The sequence below is a fragment of the Mustela nigripes genome, chromosome 5 (genome assembly GCF_022355385.1).
Source record: "Mustela nigripes isolate SB6536 chromosome 5, MUSNIG.SB6536, whole genome shotgun sequence".
NCBI classification, from domain to species: Eukaryota; Metazoa; Chordata; class Mammalia; order Carnivora; family Mustelidae; genus Mustela; species Mustela nigripes.
Genome location: NC_081561.1, coordinates 2,854,195 through 2,867,458, shown reverse-complemented (window position 1 = coordinate 2,867,458; position 13,264 = coordinate 2,854,195). Strand labels below are relative to the sequence as shown.

Below are 13,264 nucleotides of genomic sequence, written 5' to 3'. Positions count from 1 at the left end.
TGGAACATTCTCCAGAATGTTCCATGTGCACTAGAGAAGAATGTGTATTCTGTTGCTTTGGGATGAAATGTTCTAGAATATATCTGTGATGTCCATCTGGTCCAGTGTGTCATTTAAGGCCTTTATTTCCTCGTTGATCTTTTGCTTGGATGATCTGTCCATTTCAGTGAGGGGAGTGTTAAAGTCCCCTACTATTATTGTATTAGTGTTGATGTGTTTCTTTGATTTTGTTATTAATTGGTTTATATAGTTGGCTGCTCCCACGTTAGGGGCATAGATATTTAAAATTGTTAAATTTTAAATTTAACAATTTTAAATTTTAAATTGTCCAATCTTCTTGTTGGACAGATACTTTGGGTATGAGATAGTGTCCTTCCTCATCTCTCATTATAGTCTTTGGCTTAAAATCTAATTGATCTGATATAAGGATTGCCACCCCTGCTTTCTTCTGATGTCCATTAGCATGGTAAATTTCTTTCCAACCCTTCGCTTTAAATCTGGGGGTGTCTTTGGGTCTAAAATGAGTTTCTTGTAGGCAACATGTAGATGGGTTTTGTTTTTTTTAATCCATTCTGATATCCTGCGTCTTTTGATTGGGGTGTTTAGCCCATTAGCATTCAGGGTAACTATTGAGAGATATGAATTTAGTGCCTTTGTATTGCCTGTAAGGTGACTGTTACTGTATATTGTTTCTATTCCTTTCTGATCTACTACTTTTAGGCTCTCTCTTTGCTTAGAGGACCCCTTTCAATATTTCCTGTAGAGCTGCTTTGCAAATTCTTTCAGATTTTGTTTGTCCTGGAAGCTTTTTATCTCTCCTTCTATTTTCTTTTTTTTTTTTTTAAGATTTTATTTATTTGACAGACGGAGATCCAAGTAGGCAGAGAGGCAGGCAGAGAGAGAGGAGGAAGCAGGCTCCCCACTGAGCAGAGAACCTGATGCGGGGCTCAATCCCGGGACCCTGAGATCATGACCTGAGCTGAAGGCAGAGGCATTAACCCACTGAGCCACCCAGGTGCCCCTCTCCTTCTATTTTCAATGATAACTTAGCTGGATATAGTATTCTTGGCTGCATGTTTTTCTCGTTTAGTTCTCTGAATATATCATGCCAGCTCTTTCTGGCCTGCCAGGTCTCTGTGGATAAGTCTGCTGCCAATCTAATATTTTTACCACTGTATGTTACAGACTTCTTTTCCCAGGCTGCTTTCAGGATTTTCTATTTGTCACTAAGACTTATAAATTTTACTATTAGGTGATGGGGTGTGGACTTATTCTTGTTGATTTTGAGGGGGGTTCTCTGCACCTCCTGGATTTTGATGCTTTTTCCCTTTACCATTAGGGAAATTCTCTCCAATAATTCTCTCCAATATTCCTTCTTTTCCTCTCTCTCTCTCTTCGCCTTCTGGAATCCCAATTATTCTAATGTTGTTTCATCTTATGGTGTCAGTTATTTCTTGAATTCTCCCCTCGTGGTCCAGTAGCTGTTTGTCCCTCTTTTGCTCAGCTTCTTTATTCTCTGTCATTTGGTCTTCTATATCACTAATTCTTTCTTCTGCCTCATTTATCCTAGCAGTGAGAGCCTCCATTTTTTATTGCACCTCATTTATAGCTTTTTTTATTTCAACTTGGTTAGATTTTAGTTCTTTTATTTCTCCAGATAGGACTTATCTCCTGAGAGGGTTTCTCTAATATCTTCTATACCTTTTTTGAGCCCAGCTAGAAACTCGAGAATCACCATTCTGAACTCTATATCTGACATATAACCAATGTCTGTATTGATTAGGTCCCTAGCCTTCGGTACTGCCTCTTGTTCCTTTTTTTGTGGTGAATTTTTCTGTCTTGTCATTTTGTCCAGATAAGAGTATATGAAGGAGCAAGTAAAATACTAAAAGGGTGGCAACAACCCCAGGAAGATACACTTTAACCAAATCAGAAGGGATCCCAAATCGTGGGGGGGGAGAAAGGGCATAAAAAGAGGTTCAGAAAAAAGAAGAAACAATTAAAAAAAGAAAATGAATAAAGAAAAAAATAAAAAAGAAATATATATATTAGATAAACTAGTTTAAAAATGTTAAAAAAGAAAAGGGTAAATATTAAAAAATATAGCAGAAGAAGAAAAATAAATTGAAAAAAAAAACACCCCAAATTAAATTAACTGCAAGACTAATGAATCATGGGGAGAAAGCCATGAAATCAGTGCTTTGCTTTCTCCACCTCTGGAATTCCGCTGCTCTCTTTGGTATTGAATGTGCACTCTTTGGTAGGTGAACTTGGTCCTGGCTGGATTTCTTGTTGATCTTCTGGGGGAGGGGCTTGTTGTAGGGATTCTCAAGTGTCTTTGCCCCGGGTGGAATTGCACCACCCTTACCAGGGGCTGGGCTGAGTAATCCACTTGGGTTTGCTTTTGGGAGCTTTTGTTCCCTGAATGCTTTCCGTAGAGTTCCGGAGGATGGGAATGAAAATGGTGGCCTCCCAGTCTCTGGCCCAGAGGAGCCAAGAGCTTGGGGCCCCACTCCTCAGTATGCCCTCATAACTCCCATCTCCCTGGCCTCCGGTCGTGCTTCGAGCTCACCCAGGCAGTGACCAGTTCAAGGTAACCCCGAGCTGAGAGCTCACTCCTCAGCTCTGTCTCTGTAGCCAGCTTCCCCATTCTAATACCTGCGAGCTCTGCAACACTCAGACACCCCCGATCATTCTTTGACCCTGCGGGACCTGGGGCCATGCTGACCCCACGTGGGCTTCACACCGTTTTAGCATCTGGAGTGATGTCCCTCAGTGGAACAGACTTTTAAAAGTCCCGATTTTGTGCTCCATTGCTCTGCCGCTTGCTGGAACCCGGCCCCTCCCCCCGCGATCTATCTTCCCATCGCTTTGGATTCACTTCTCTGCCAGTCCTACTTTTCAGAAAGTGGTTGATTTTCTGTTTCTAGAATTGCTTTTCTTCTTCTCCTTCATCTCCCATTGTATTTGTAGGTGTTTGGAATGTTTAGATAAGCTATCTAGCAGATCTCCTGCTACCTGATGTAGCCTCAGCCTGCTACTTCTCTGCCATCTTGACCCCTCCCTCCCATTGTACCAATTTTAAAGAAGCTAATAATAAAGGCTGGTTGATCTGCATTGAATGATTCATTTGTCTACTTCTTTTTTGTTTTATTTTTTTTTTAAGATTTCATTTATTTATCTGACAGAGAAAGACTGTGAGAGAAGGAACACAAGCAGGGTGAGTGGAAGAGGGAGAAGCAGGCTTCTCTCTGGGCAGGGAGCCCAATGTGGGGTCCGATCCCAGAACCCTGGGATCACGACCTGAGCCAAATACAGATGCTTAATGACAGAGCCAGCCAGGCGCCCCCATTTGTCTACTTCTGAGGGTCTGATTTATGATGGTCATCAATGTGTGATACAAAATCTTAATTCTTTGTGTCTACTTCCCAGCCACATGTCTCTGCTGCAGACCTGCTTGTCTTTGATCTTACCTTTCTTCTCCTTCCATACCCCTTACCAGTCATGAAACCATTTGTCACTTCCCAGAAAACTACATATTCCCACTTCAGGCTGCTTCTCCTTCACATAAAGTGGATGACCAGGTACACCACTTACACCTCTGCCCACTAAAAAGATTTCCTCTCTACTATCTTCAGGGCCACAACTGATGTGATTGCAATGCAGCCATTATCCATTTCCAGCTCACTGCCACATACCAAGTTGGACATCTATAAAAGAGTTCAGACTTTTTCCTCTTTCTTCTGCTGGTCATATAGGATCCCCATCAGCCATATGTAGGAGCTGAGGGGAGGATGTAGACAACTGTAATTGATGACATGTAGGTCTGGGCTACTTGCTCATGAGCTTCTTATGCCCTCTGGTCCCAGCTTGGGCTCCAACCTAGATGTACCATCTCCATCCAATGCTAGGTCTTACTTTAGAACTAGATTTCTCAAAAAATGTTTCCTGCCCATGTTTCACATGTAATAGAGAAGCATCACTGTTCTGTCTTTTGGGGGAATTACATCTAAATCCTGGTAACCACTAAAAGGCATTAGGTACACCCAATATTATGATTTGGTGGGTCTGATAAGCCAAGCTAATAATGGGAATTTGTCCCATGGTCAAGTGTTCCATCTCTTACAGAGCCTCATGATACTTGAGGAAACTTTTTTCTCAAAAAGTGTGCAACTCTCTGCTATTTCAGGATTATGAGCTGACATTCTGGCTCCTCCACTGGGATTTCACACAAATTCACACAGCATTCACTCCTACAGGCACCACTGACATCATAGGGTTACCATATTGCATGGTCCCAATGGAAAAACTGATTGCAGCATGACCCACTGAAGAGTCCTTTCCTGCTCCAGGCTTCACTTAAAGTTGACAGCCTTCCATGTTAGCTGATACATGGGCAAGAGCACATCCTAGGTGTGTAATGTGGCCAGCAGAACCCTAAGAGGCTGACTAGGCAAGGTGCTTCCTTACTTGTGGTATAGATGCAAGATATAACACTTTATCTGCTACTTTGGAGGGGACATCTAAACACCATCTTGACCACTGGACCTATAAAAACATTTTGGTATGATTTTTTACCCACTTTTGGAAGTACACATATCTTATCAACACCTCCAAAATACTAGTCATTTTTTGCTTGTCCTGTTCAATCAGTTTGATGTCATCAATTTAATGAATTAATGTAACATCTTATAAGATGTCCAGTGATCCAAACATAGAGGGCTGAATGACTGACATAGAGGGCAGGAAAGCTGGGATCGTCCTAGGAAAAAATTATAAAGAATAGTATTGTCATTTCACATGAATAAAAACTCTTCTGAAACTTGTTTCTGATAGAAACGGAAAGGAGAACATCCACAAGATAGTAGAATCTGCTCTAGCAACAATAGCACATCTAGCCCCCAACATGGTATTTGCAAATGGAAGTATTATTTTCTTGAACTTGTTACTCTACCCAGATGCAGAAAAGATAGGAAATTAGTACAAATTCATATGGAAAATTGCAGGGTCAGAAATGGATACCAAATCCCACTTTGAGACATTGTTCTTTCCAATATGTGAAAACTTATAGCTAGCAATTTTTTGATTAAAAAAGGCATACTTATAGATAATAATATCTTAACACTATTCCTCTTTTTCATCCTTGGTTTGGAGCATTCTTTTATATCCTACTGAAATGATTTCTTCATTGGGACTTCCTACCAGACTGGTTTCTGGAGTTTTCTTCTTGCCTTTTTAATGGGAACACCTGCCATGTACACTTCTGGTCATGAAGTTGCCTTGATAAAAATTACCAGAAAATATCATGAAGTCAAAAAATAGTATGTTTACATAGAACACTTTTAATCTTTTAAAAAATAGCTCTTCCTAGAACTTACTCTCTCAACCTGGGCTACTTGAGCCAACCCCATTCTTTCTGATAGCTCTAATCCAATAAATTCAGGATACTGAGTTGTCATTTGATACCAATTATAACTTTAAAAAAGGAGAAAAGACACAAATTTAGATCAGCTGACTTCTGGCGTCAGGTTAGAGCCAACCCTGAGGCAGTTTGAGCCTCTACATTTGCCAAAAGGACCCATAATCTTTATCTCCTGGCAGCCTTGATTAAATAGAGGCCATGAGGGATGTTAGAGTTGTCTTAAACTCTCATCCCCCTTTTTCTATCATGTTTCACAGACTACTTCCTGTCACCCAATCACCTCCTTCTTTCCTTCTGCCAACGGGAAAATTATTAGGTGACGGCACATTCAATAGATTGTTATTCATTTGCACTTGAAAATGTTCATTTACTGTAATAGGCTCATTATTCTAGGAATGTAATTGGAACCCAGACTGTTATGACTTCAGGAAATAGAACATAACAAAGCTATGCAGAAATATTACCTTTGCCCCAAAGCAGGGCAGCCCTTTCCTTGGGGAAAATGGAGGAATCCATCATCCCACCTTCCTATTCTCTCAGAGTCACAGATGGTTGGGTCTTTGGGAACTGCAAAGGACTTCTAATCAAAAATCCTTAATTGACCCATGGGAAAATTGAATCCTATCAACTTAAAAAAAGAGAACTTTTAAGTCTTGGAGAATTTTTTCTGATGATGATTAAAATTTGGAGTAGCCAAGAACTAGGCAAGAAAGACTGTGTATACTTAAATCTGTATAGCAACATGCAACACAAAATTGGGTGGACTTATCTTGTAACCAGATATGAAGATAAGCACTGAAAGCACTTAAAAAGTGAAGAAAAACAGAGGGAGGGGTAAAAGTTAAGACCCCTTTTAATGGCCCATGTAAAATGAGGGGATTTGACAAGATGACAGCTCTCACATTTTATTTCATGATGTCTATTATGTTTTTAAAAATTATTAATAAAATGGAATTTAATATAGATATAATGCACTGTGCACCATCCAAATAGCTGATGCAGAAATCTGGTTTGATATTAATGATTTAGACTGGAAACTGTTCAACATAGGGGCTTAAAATAATTAGAAATGTTATCCCCTTCAGTGTGAGCAATGCTTAGACTAATCTGAGACCTTACTTTTAAGCCTCAGAATAGCTGTATTCCAGAGACCTCATTTGAGTTTGATTTCCCTTTTTGGAGTAAGGTTTTATGGCCTCATGTGACTATATAAGAAGGACATCATTATACGCACACACATATATATGAGCTATGTTTGAAATTTCTAATTTCAGCCTCTGAACAAAGAAACTATTTTGTAGTATAATAAGACATATTTACTAGTATTTAAATGGCAGGCTTATTGTAAGTTTTACAACATTAAAAATGCAATGGTATTTTTTAGACCCAAAATAAATTATAGTGCTTAACATTTCTCAGTTGGGTTAAAAACACAGAGCCAATACCAACAAATATAATAGAAAAATGGGCAAAGGATAGGAATAGACAAGCCACAGAAAAGAAAATATAATTGTCTCTTATAAATATGAAAAGATGTTCACTGTACTAGGTCTAAAAAAATGCAAATTAAAATTAAAATCTATTGAGATATCACATTTTAATCAATCACACTCGCAAAAATCCAAAAATTGTTAATACTTCCCATTGGTGAAGCTGCAGGGAAACAGGCCTTCCCCATACATTGCTGATGGGAGTGTAAACTGCTACAAACTCAATGATCAGCTATTTGGCAATAACTATCAAAATTATAAATTCACATTACCTTTTAACTCATTAATTTCCTCTAATTTTATGCTACAGATACACTTGCATATATGCAAAATGACATATTTTCAAGATTTTCCATTGCAGCATTGTTTATAATAATAAAAAATTGGAAACACCCCAAATATCCCTTTACTAATGGGACTATTTACTAATGAGAATATTTAAATAAAATATGAAACATGCAGTTATTTGGGGGAGAAAATGAGGAGGTTTTCTATATACTAATATGGAAAAATCTCCAGATAAATAATTTCGTGAAAGAACAGGTGAACCCAGCATTGCACTACTACATATTTACCCTAAAGATACAAATGTAGTGATCCGAAAGGGCATGTGCACGCCGATGTTTATAGCAGCAACGTCCACAATAGCCAAACTATGGAAAGAGCCTAGATGTCCATCAACAGATGAATGGATAAGAATATGTGGTGTACACATATATACAATGGAATATTATATTATGCAGCCATCAAAAAAAGAAATCTTGTAATTTGCAACAACATGGATGGAACTAGAGGGTATTATGCTAACTGAAATAAATCAATCAGAGAAAGACAATTATCATATGATCTCACTGATCTGTGGAATTTGAGAAACAAGAGAAAGGATCATAGGAGAAGGGAGGGAAATATAAAACAAGACAAAACTGGAGAGGGAAACAAACCATAAGAGACTCTTAATCTCAGGAAACAAACTGAGGGTTACTGGAAGGGAGAAGAGTGGGAAGGATAGGGTGGCTGGGTGATGGACATTGGGGAGGGTATATGCTGTGATGACCTCTGCGAATTGTGTAAGACTGATGAATCACACCTGTACCCTGAAACAAATAATACATTATAAGTTAATTTAAAAAACAAAGAAAGAAAGAACGGGTGAAAAAGCTGAATGTATATTGTGTTCTTTTTCTGTAGGAATAGAAGGAGAAAGAAGAATATATATTTGTGTTTGTTAATATTTATAATTAAAAACTCTGGGGATGGCTGGGTGGCTCAGTCGTTTAGGCCACTGCCTTCAGCTCAGGTCAAGATCCCAGGGTCTTGGAATCGAATCCCTCATCAGGCTCCTTGCTTGGCAGGGAGTCTGTTTTTCTCTCCACCTCTGCCTGCCACCCAGCCTGCTTGTGTGCTCTCTCTCTCTCTCTCTCTGACAAATAAATACATAAATAAAATCTTAAAAAAAAAAAACAACTCTGGAAAGATGCACAAGAAACAAAAGCTTTATGGGAATGGGATGGGTAGCAAAAAATCAGGAGGAATACTTTTTACTATATATCTTTTCATTTCTTTTATTTTCTTCCATCTTTATCAAGATATGATTTGACATATAACATTGTGTAAGTCTAAGATATACGTTGAAATATGTATGTATTGTACAATGGTTACCACAATAAGGTTACTTATCATATCCATCCCCTCCCACAGTTACAATTTTTTGTTGTGTATGTGGTGAGAACTTTTAAAATCTACATTCAAGTATACATTCAAGCAACATTCAAGTATACAACACAGTATTGTTCATTATAGTCACTATGCTGTACATTACATCCCCAGAACTTACTCACGGTACAGCTGGAATTTTGTACCCTTTGAGCTCTCTCACCCGTTCTTCCACACCACACCACACCCCACCTCTGGCAGCCACAAATCTGTTTTTGGTTTCTAAGCATTTGGTTTTCTTGTTTTGTTTTGTTTTGTTTAGATTCCACTTATGTTTGAGATCATATAGTATTTGCTTTTCTCTGTCTGGGAATAATACATAATGCGCTCAAGGTTTATACATATGGTCACAAATGACAGGATTTCTTTTTTTTTTTTTATGGCTAAATAATATACCGTGTGTGTGTGTGTGTGTGTGTGTGTGTGCATTTCTTACCACATTTTTTACATTTTTTTTTTACTACTTCTTACTATTCATTCATCAGTGAACACTTGGGTTGTTTCCAATCTGTGACTATTATAAATAATGCTGCAATGAACATGTGCACACAGGTATCTCTTCAAGATGGTGATTTCATTTCCTTTAGATATATGCCCAGAATGAGACTGTCAGATCATATGAAAATTATGTTTTCAATTTTTTGAGGAATTCCATACTGTTTTCCACAGTGACTATACCAGTTTACATTCCCACCAACAGTGCACAGTGTTCCCTTTTCTCCACATCCTTGCCAGCACTTGTTATCCCTTGTCTTTTGGAGCATACCCATTCTAACAGGTGTGAGATGTTATTTCTTTGTGTCTTTGAATTATATTTCCCTGATGATTAGTGTTGTTGAACACTTTTCCATGTAGCAGTTGGTCATTAGAATATCATCTTTGGACAAAATGTCTATACAGGCCCTTTGCCCAGTTTTTAATTGAATTTCTTGTTTTACTGCTTTACTGTTTTACTACGAGTTCCTTATATTTTTTGGATATTAACCCCTTCTCAGGTATGTGGTTTGCAAATATTTTCTTCTACTCCATAGGTTGCCTTTTCATTTTGTGCAGAAGTTTTTGGTTTGATGTCATCCACTTATTTAATTTTCTTTTGTTGCTAAATATTTTCATTTCTTTGATTTTGAAAACTATGTGAATTTGTTATTAATCAAAATGATTACATTAAGGAGTCACTTATTTAAGAAAATCAAAACTCTGGGTAAATGTTTCATTTTGTTCCATTTTTTTAATTTTAGCAAACATGTTTTTTAAGTTTTAGTTTTAATTTCAGTTAGTTAACATACACTGTTATATTAGTTTTAAGTGTACAATATAGGGATTCAACAATTCCATACATTATCCAGTGCTCATCACAAGTGCCCTTCTCAATCCCTATCGTCTATTTCACCCATCCCCCCACCTGCCTCCCCTCTGGTAATCATCAGTTTGTTCTCGATAGTTGAATCTTTTTCTTGATTTCTCTCTCTCTTTTTCCCCTTTGTTGGTTACTCTTGTTTCCTTAATTCCACATATGAGTGAAAACATGTGCTATTTGTCTTTTTCTGGCTGACTTATGTCTCTAGCTTAATCCATGTTATTGCAAATGGCAAGATTTCATTCTTTTTATGACTGAATAATTTACTGTGTGTGTGTGTATATATATATATATGCATATGTACACATATGTATGTATATATACATATATATCACATCTTCTTCATCTATTCATTAATTGACAAACATTTGGGCTGCTTCCATTATTTTGATATTGTAAATAACATTGCTATAAATGTAGGGGTGCATGTATACTTTTAGATTCGTGTTTTTGTATTTTGTGGGTAAATATCCAGTAGTACAATTGCTAGATCATAGAGTAGTTCTACTTTTGACTTTGTGGTAACCTCTATACTGTTTTCCCAGAGTGGCTACACCAGTTTGCATTCCCACCAACAGTGCATGGGGTTCCCTTTCCTCCACATCCTTGCCAATACCTGTTCTTTCATGGGTTGTTGATTTTAACCATTCTGACAGGTGTGAGGTGATATCTCATTGTAGTTTTGATTTGCATTTCCCTGATGGTAAGTCATAATGAACATCTTTTAATGTGTCTGTTGCTGGTCTGTATGTTTTCTGTGGAGAAACGTCTATTCATGTCTTCTGTCCATCTTTTAACTGGATTATTTTCTTTATATATTTTGTATACTAATCCTTTAATGAATATGTGATTGGCAAATATCTCTCCCATTCCATACGTTGCCTTTTAGTTTTTGTTGACTATTTCTTTTGCTGTGCGAAAGCTTATTATTTTGATGAAGTTCGAGTAGTTTATTTTTTTTCCTGTTTTCTTTGCTTCAGGAGACATATCTAGAAAGAAGTTGCTATAGCCAATTTAAAAGAAGTTACTGCCTGTGCTCTTTTCTAGAATTTTTATAGTTTCTTGTCTCACCTTTAGGTCTTTAATCCATTTTGAATTTATTTTTGTGTGTGGTATAGTGAAGTGTTCCAGCTTCTTTCTTTTGCATGTTGCTGTCCAGTTTTCCCAACATCATTTGTTGAAGAGATTGTGTTTTTCGCATTGAATATTCTTTTTTGCTTTGTTGAAGATTAATTGACCATGTAGTTGTGGGATTATTTCTGGGCTTTCTATTCTGTTCCATTGACTTATCTATTTTTGTGCCAGTACCATACATTTTGATTACTACAACTTTTTAATATAACCTGAGGTCTGGAACTATGATGGCTCTAGCTTTGCTTCTCTATGTCACAATTGCCTTGGCTATTCTGGATCTTTTGTGGTTCCATACAAATTTTAGGGTTGTTTGTTCTAATTCTCTAACAAATTCTACTGGTATTTTGATAGAAATTGCATTAAATGTGAGATAACTTTTAAAATATTTATCAATATTTTTCTTCCAACCCATGAGCATAGAATATCCTATCTCTTTGTGTCATCTTCAATTTCTTTCATCAGTGTTTTATAGTTTTCAGAGTACAGGTCTTTTGCCTCTTTGGTTAGGTTTATTCCTATGTCTCTTATATCAGGTACAATTGTAAATGGGATTGTTTTCTTAATTTCTCTTTCTGTGGTTTCATTATTGGTGTACAAAAATGCAACAATTTCTGTATTGCTTTTTGTATCCTGCAACTTTATTGAATTCATTCGTCAGTTCTAGAAGTTTTTCGGTAGAGTCGTTCATTATCCACTTCTGTATATAGTATTGTGTCATCAGCAAATAGTGAGTGTTACTTCTTCCTTACTGATTTGGAACCCTTTTATTTCTTTTTGTTGTCTGATTGCTACCAGTAGGACTTCCATTACCATGTTGAATAGATGTGGTGAGAGTAGACATACTTCTTTTTTCCTGATCTTAGGGAAAAAGCTCTCAGTTTTTCCCCCTTGAGGATGTTAGCTGTGGATATTTCATAAATGGCCTTTATTATGTTGAGGTATTATTCCCTCTAAACCTACCTTGTTAAGCATTTTTATCATGAAGGGATGTTGTTCTTTGTCAAATGATTTTTTTTTTCAGTTTCAAATTTTATTTCATTAACTTAAAAGTTGAAGAAAATGTGTATTTCAAATCTTTATTTAAACTCATTTTTCTGAAACATGTTTACACACAGGACAGATACAGGATTTCATGTAACTTATGGCAGAGTCCACTGTCCATTAAAAAATATGCTTCTTTCTTCCACAAAAACTCGGTGTTGAAAAGCAAAAAAAAATTCTTTTATACTGCATAAGAGCTAGATGCAAACTTCTGATATAAATTTATTTCATTGTCAACTCTGATGCTGAAGCTGGGAGGCAGAGATGTCCACAGTTCGGTTAAATGATGCAAATAAAAAGCTTCAATTTCTCTAAGATTTAAGTAAGTTAGAAGCTTTCATTCACTATCTCTCACAGTAGCACCACCGACTTGACTCTCAAATCTGGTCACTTCTTCTTCTTTCCTTTCCCTTTTTTACTTCCCTCTCCTTGCTGAAGACTTTGGTCACCACCTCCCGTTTTTTGTGTCCTTGTTTTTAGTTTAGGTATCATTTCTGCTACATACAACATTACAGACTTACGTGACGGGAACTGTACAAGACAGAGGCTGCCGTCTTCCTGTTTCAGCTGGACCCGGACTCTGCCCCTGTACTGAACATCACGATTCCACTCTCTAGAGTACATTTTATTTTTCTCAAGGAATACATTAAGTCCAACTGCTGAGCACACATCTTGAATCTCAGTAGCTGTAGGATTTTCAACAGCCTTACTTATGGGAATTCGCCTCCCCTCCGCGATGGTCTTCTTGTTATTTAAATAAGCAGGGTAGATACAAATGAACCTGTCTTGGTCGGCGGGGACCGTGGGGCTGCACAGGCCATCTTCACCCAGGCCCACAGAGCGCCCACCGAGGGCCTCTAGGAGAAAGACAGGCGGGAACTCGGTTCTGAGATTTTCCGGACCACGCCGGCTTCCGGCGGAAGTCCCGCCCCTCAAATGATTTTTTTTGCATCTATTGAAATGATCATGTGATTTTTATCCTTTCTCTTATTGATGTGATGTATTGTGTTGATTGATTTGCCAATATTGAACCACTTTTGCAACCTGAATAAACCCCACTGATCATAGTGAATAATTTGTTTAATGTCTTGTTGGATTTGGTTGACT

The 13,264-nt window shown here is 37.5% G+C and overlaps 1 pseudogene; it reads right to left on the bottom strand.

Moving 5' to 3' along the window:
* Nucleotides 1-12,124: 12,124 nt before the first annotated feature.
* LOC132018746 (signal recognition particle 19 kDa protein-like) lies at nt 12,125-12,993 on the bottom strand (annotated as a pseudogene).
* Between the last annotated feature and the right edge of the window lie 271 nt (nt 12,994-13,264).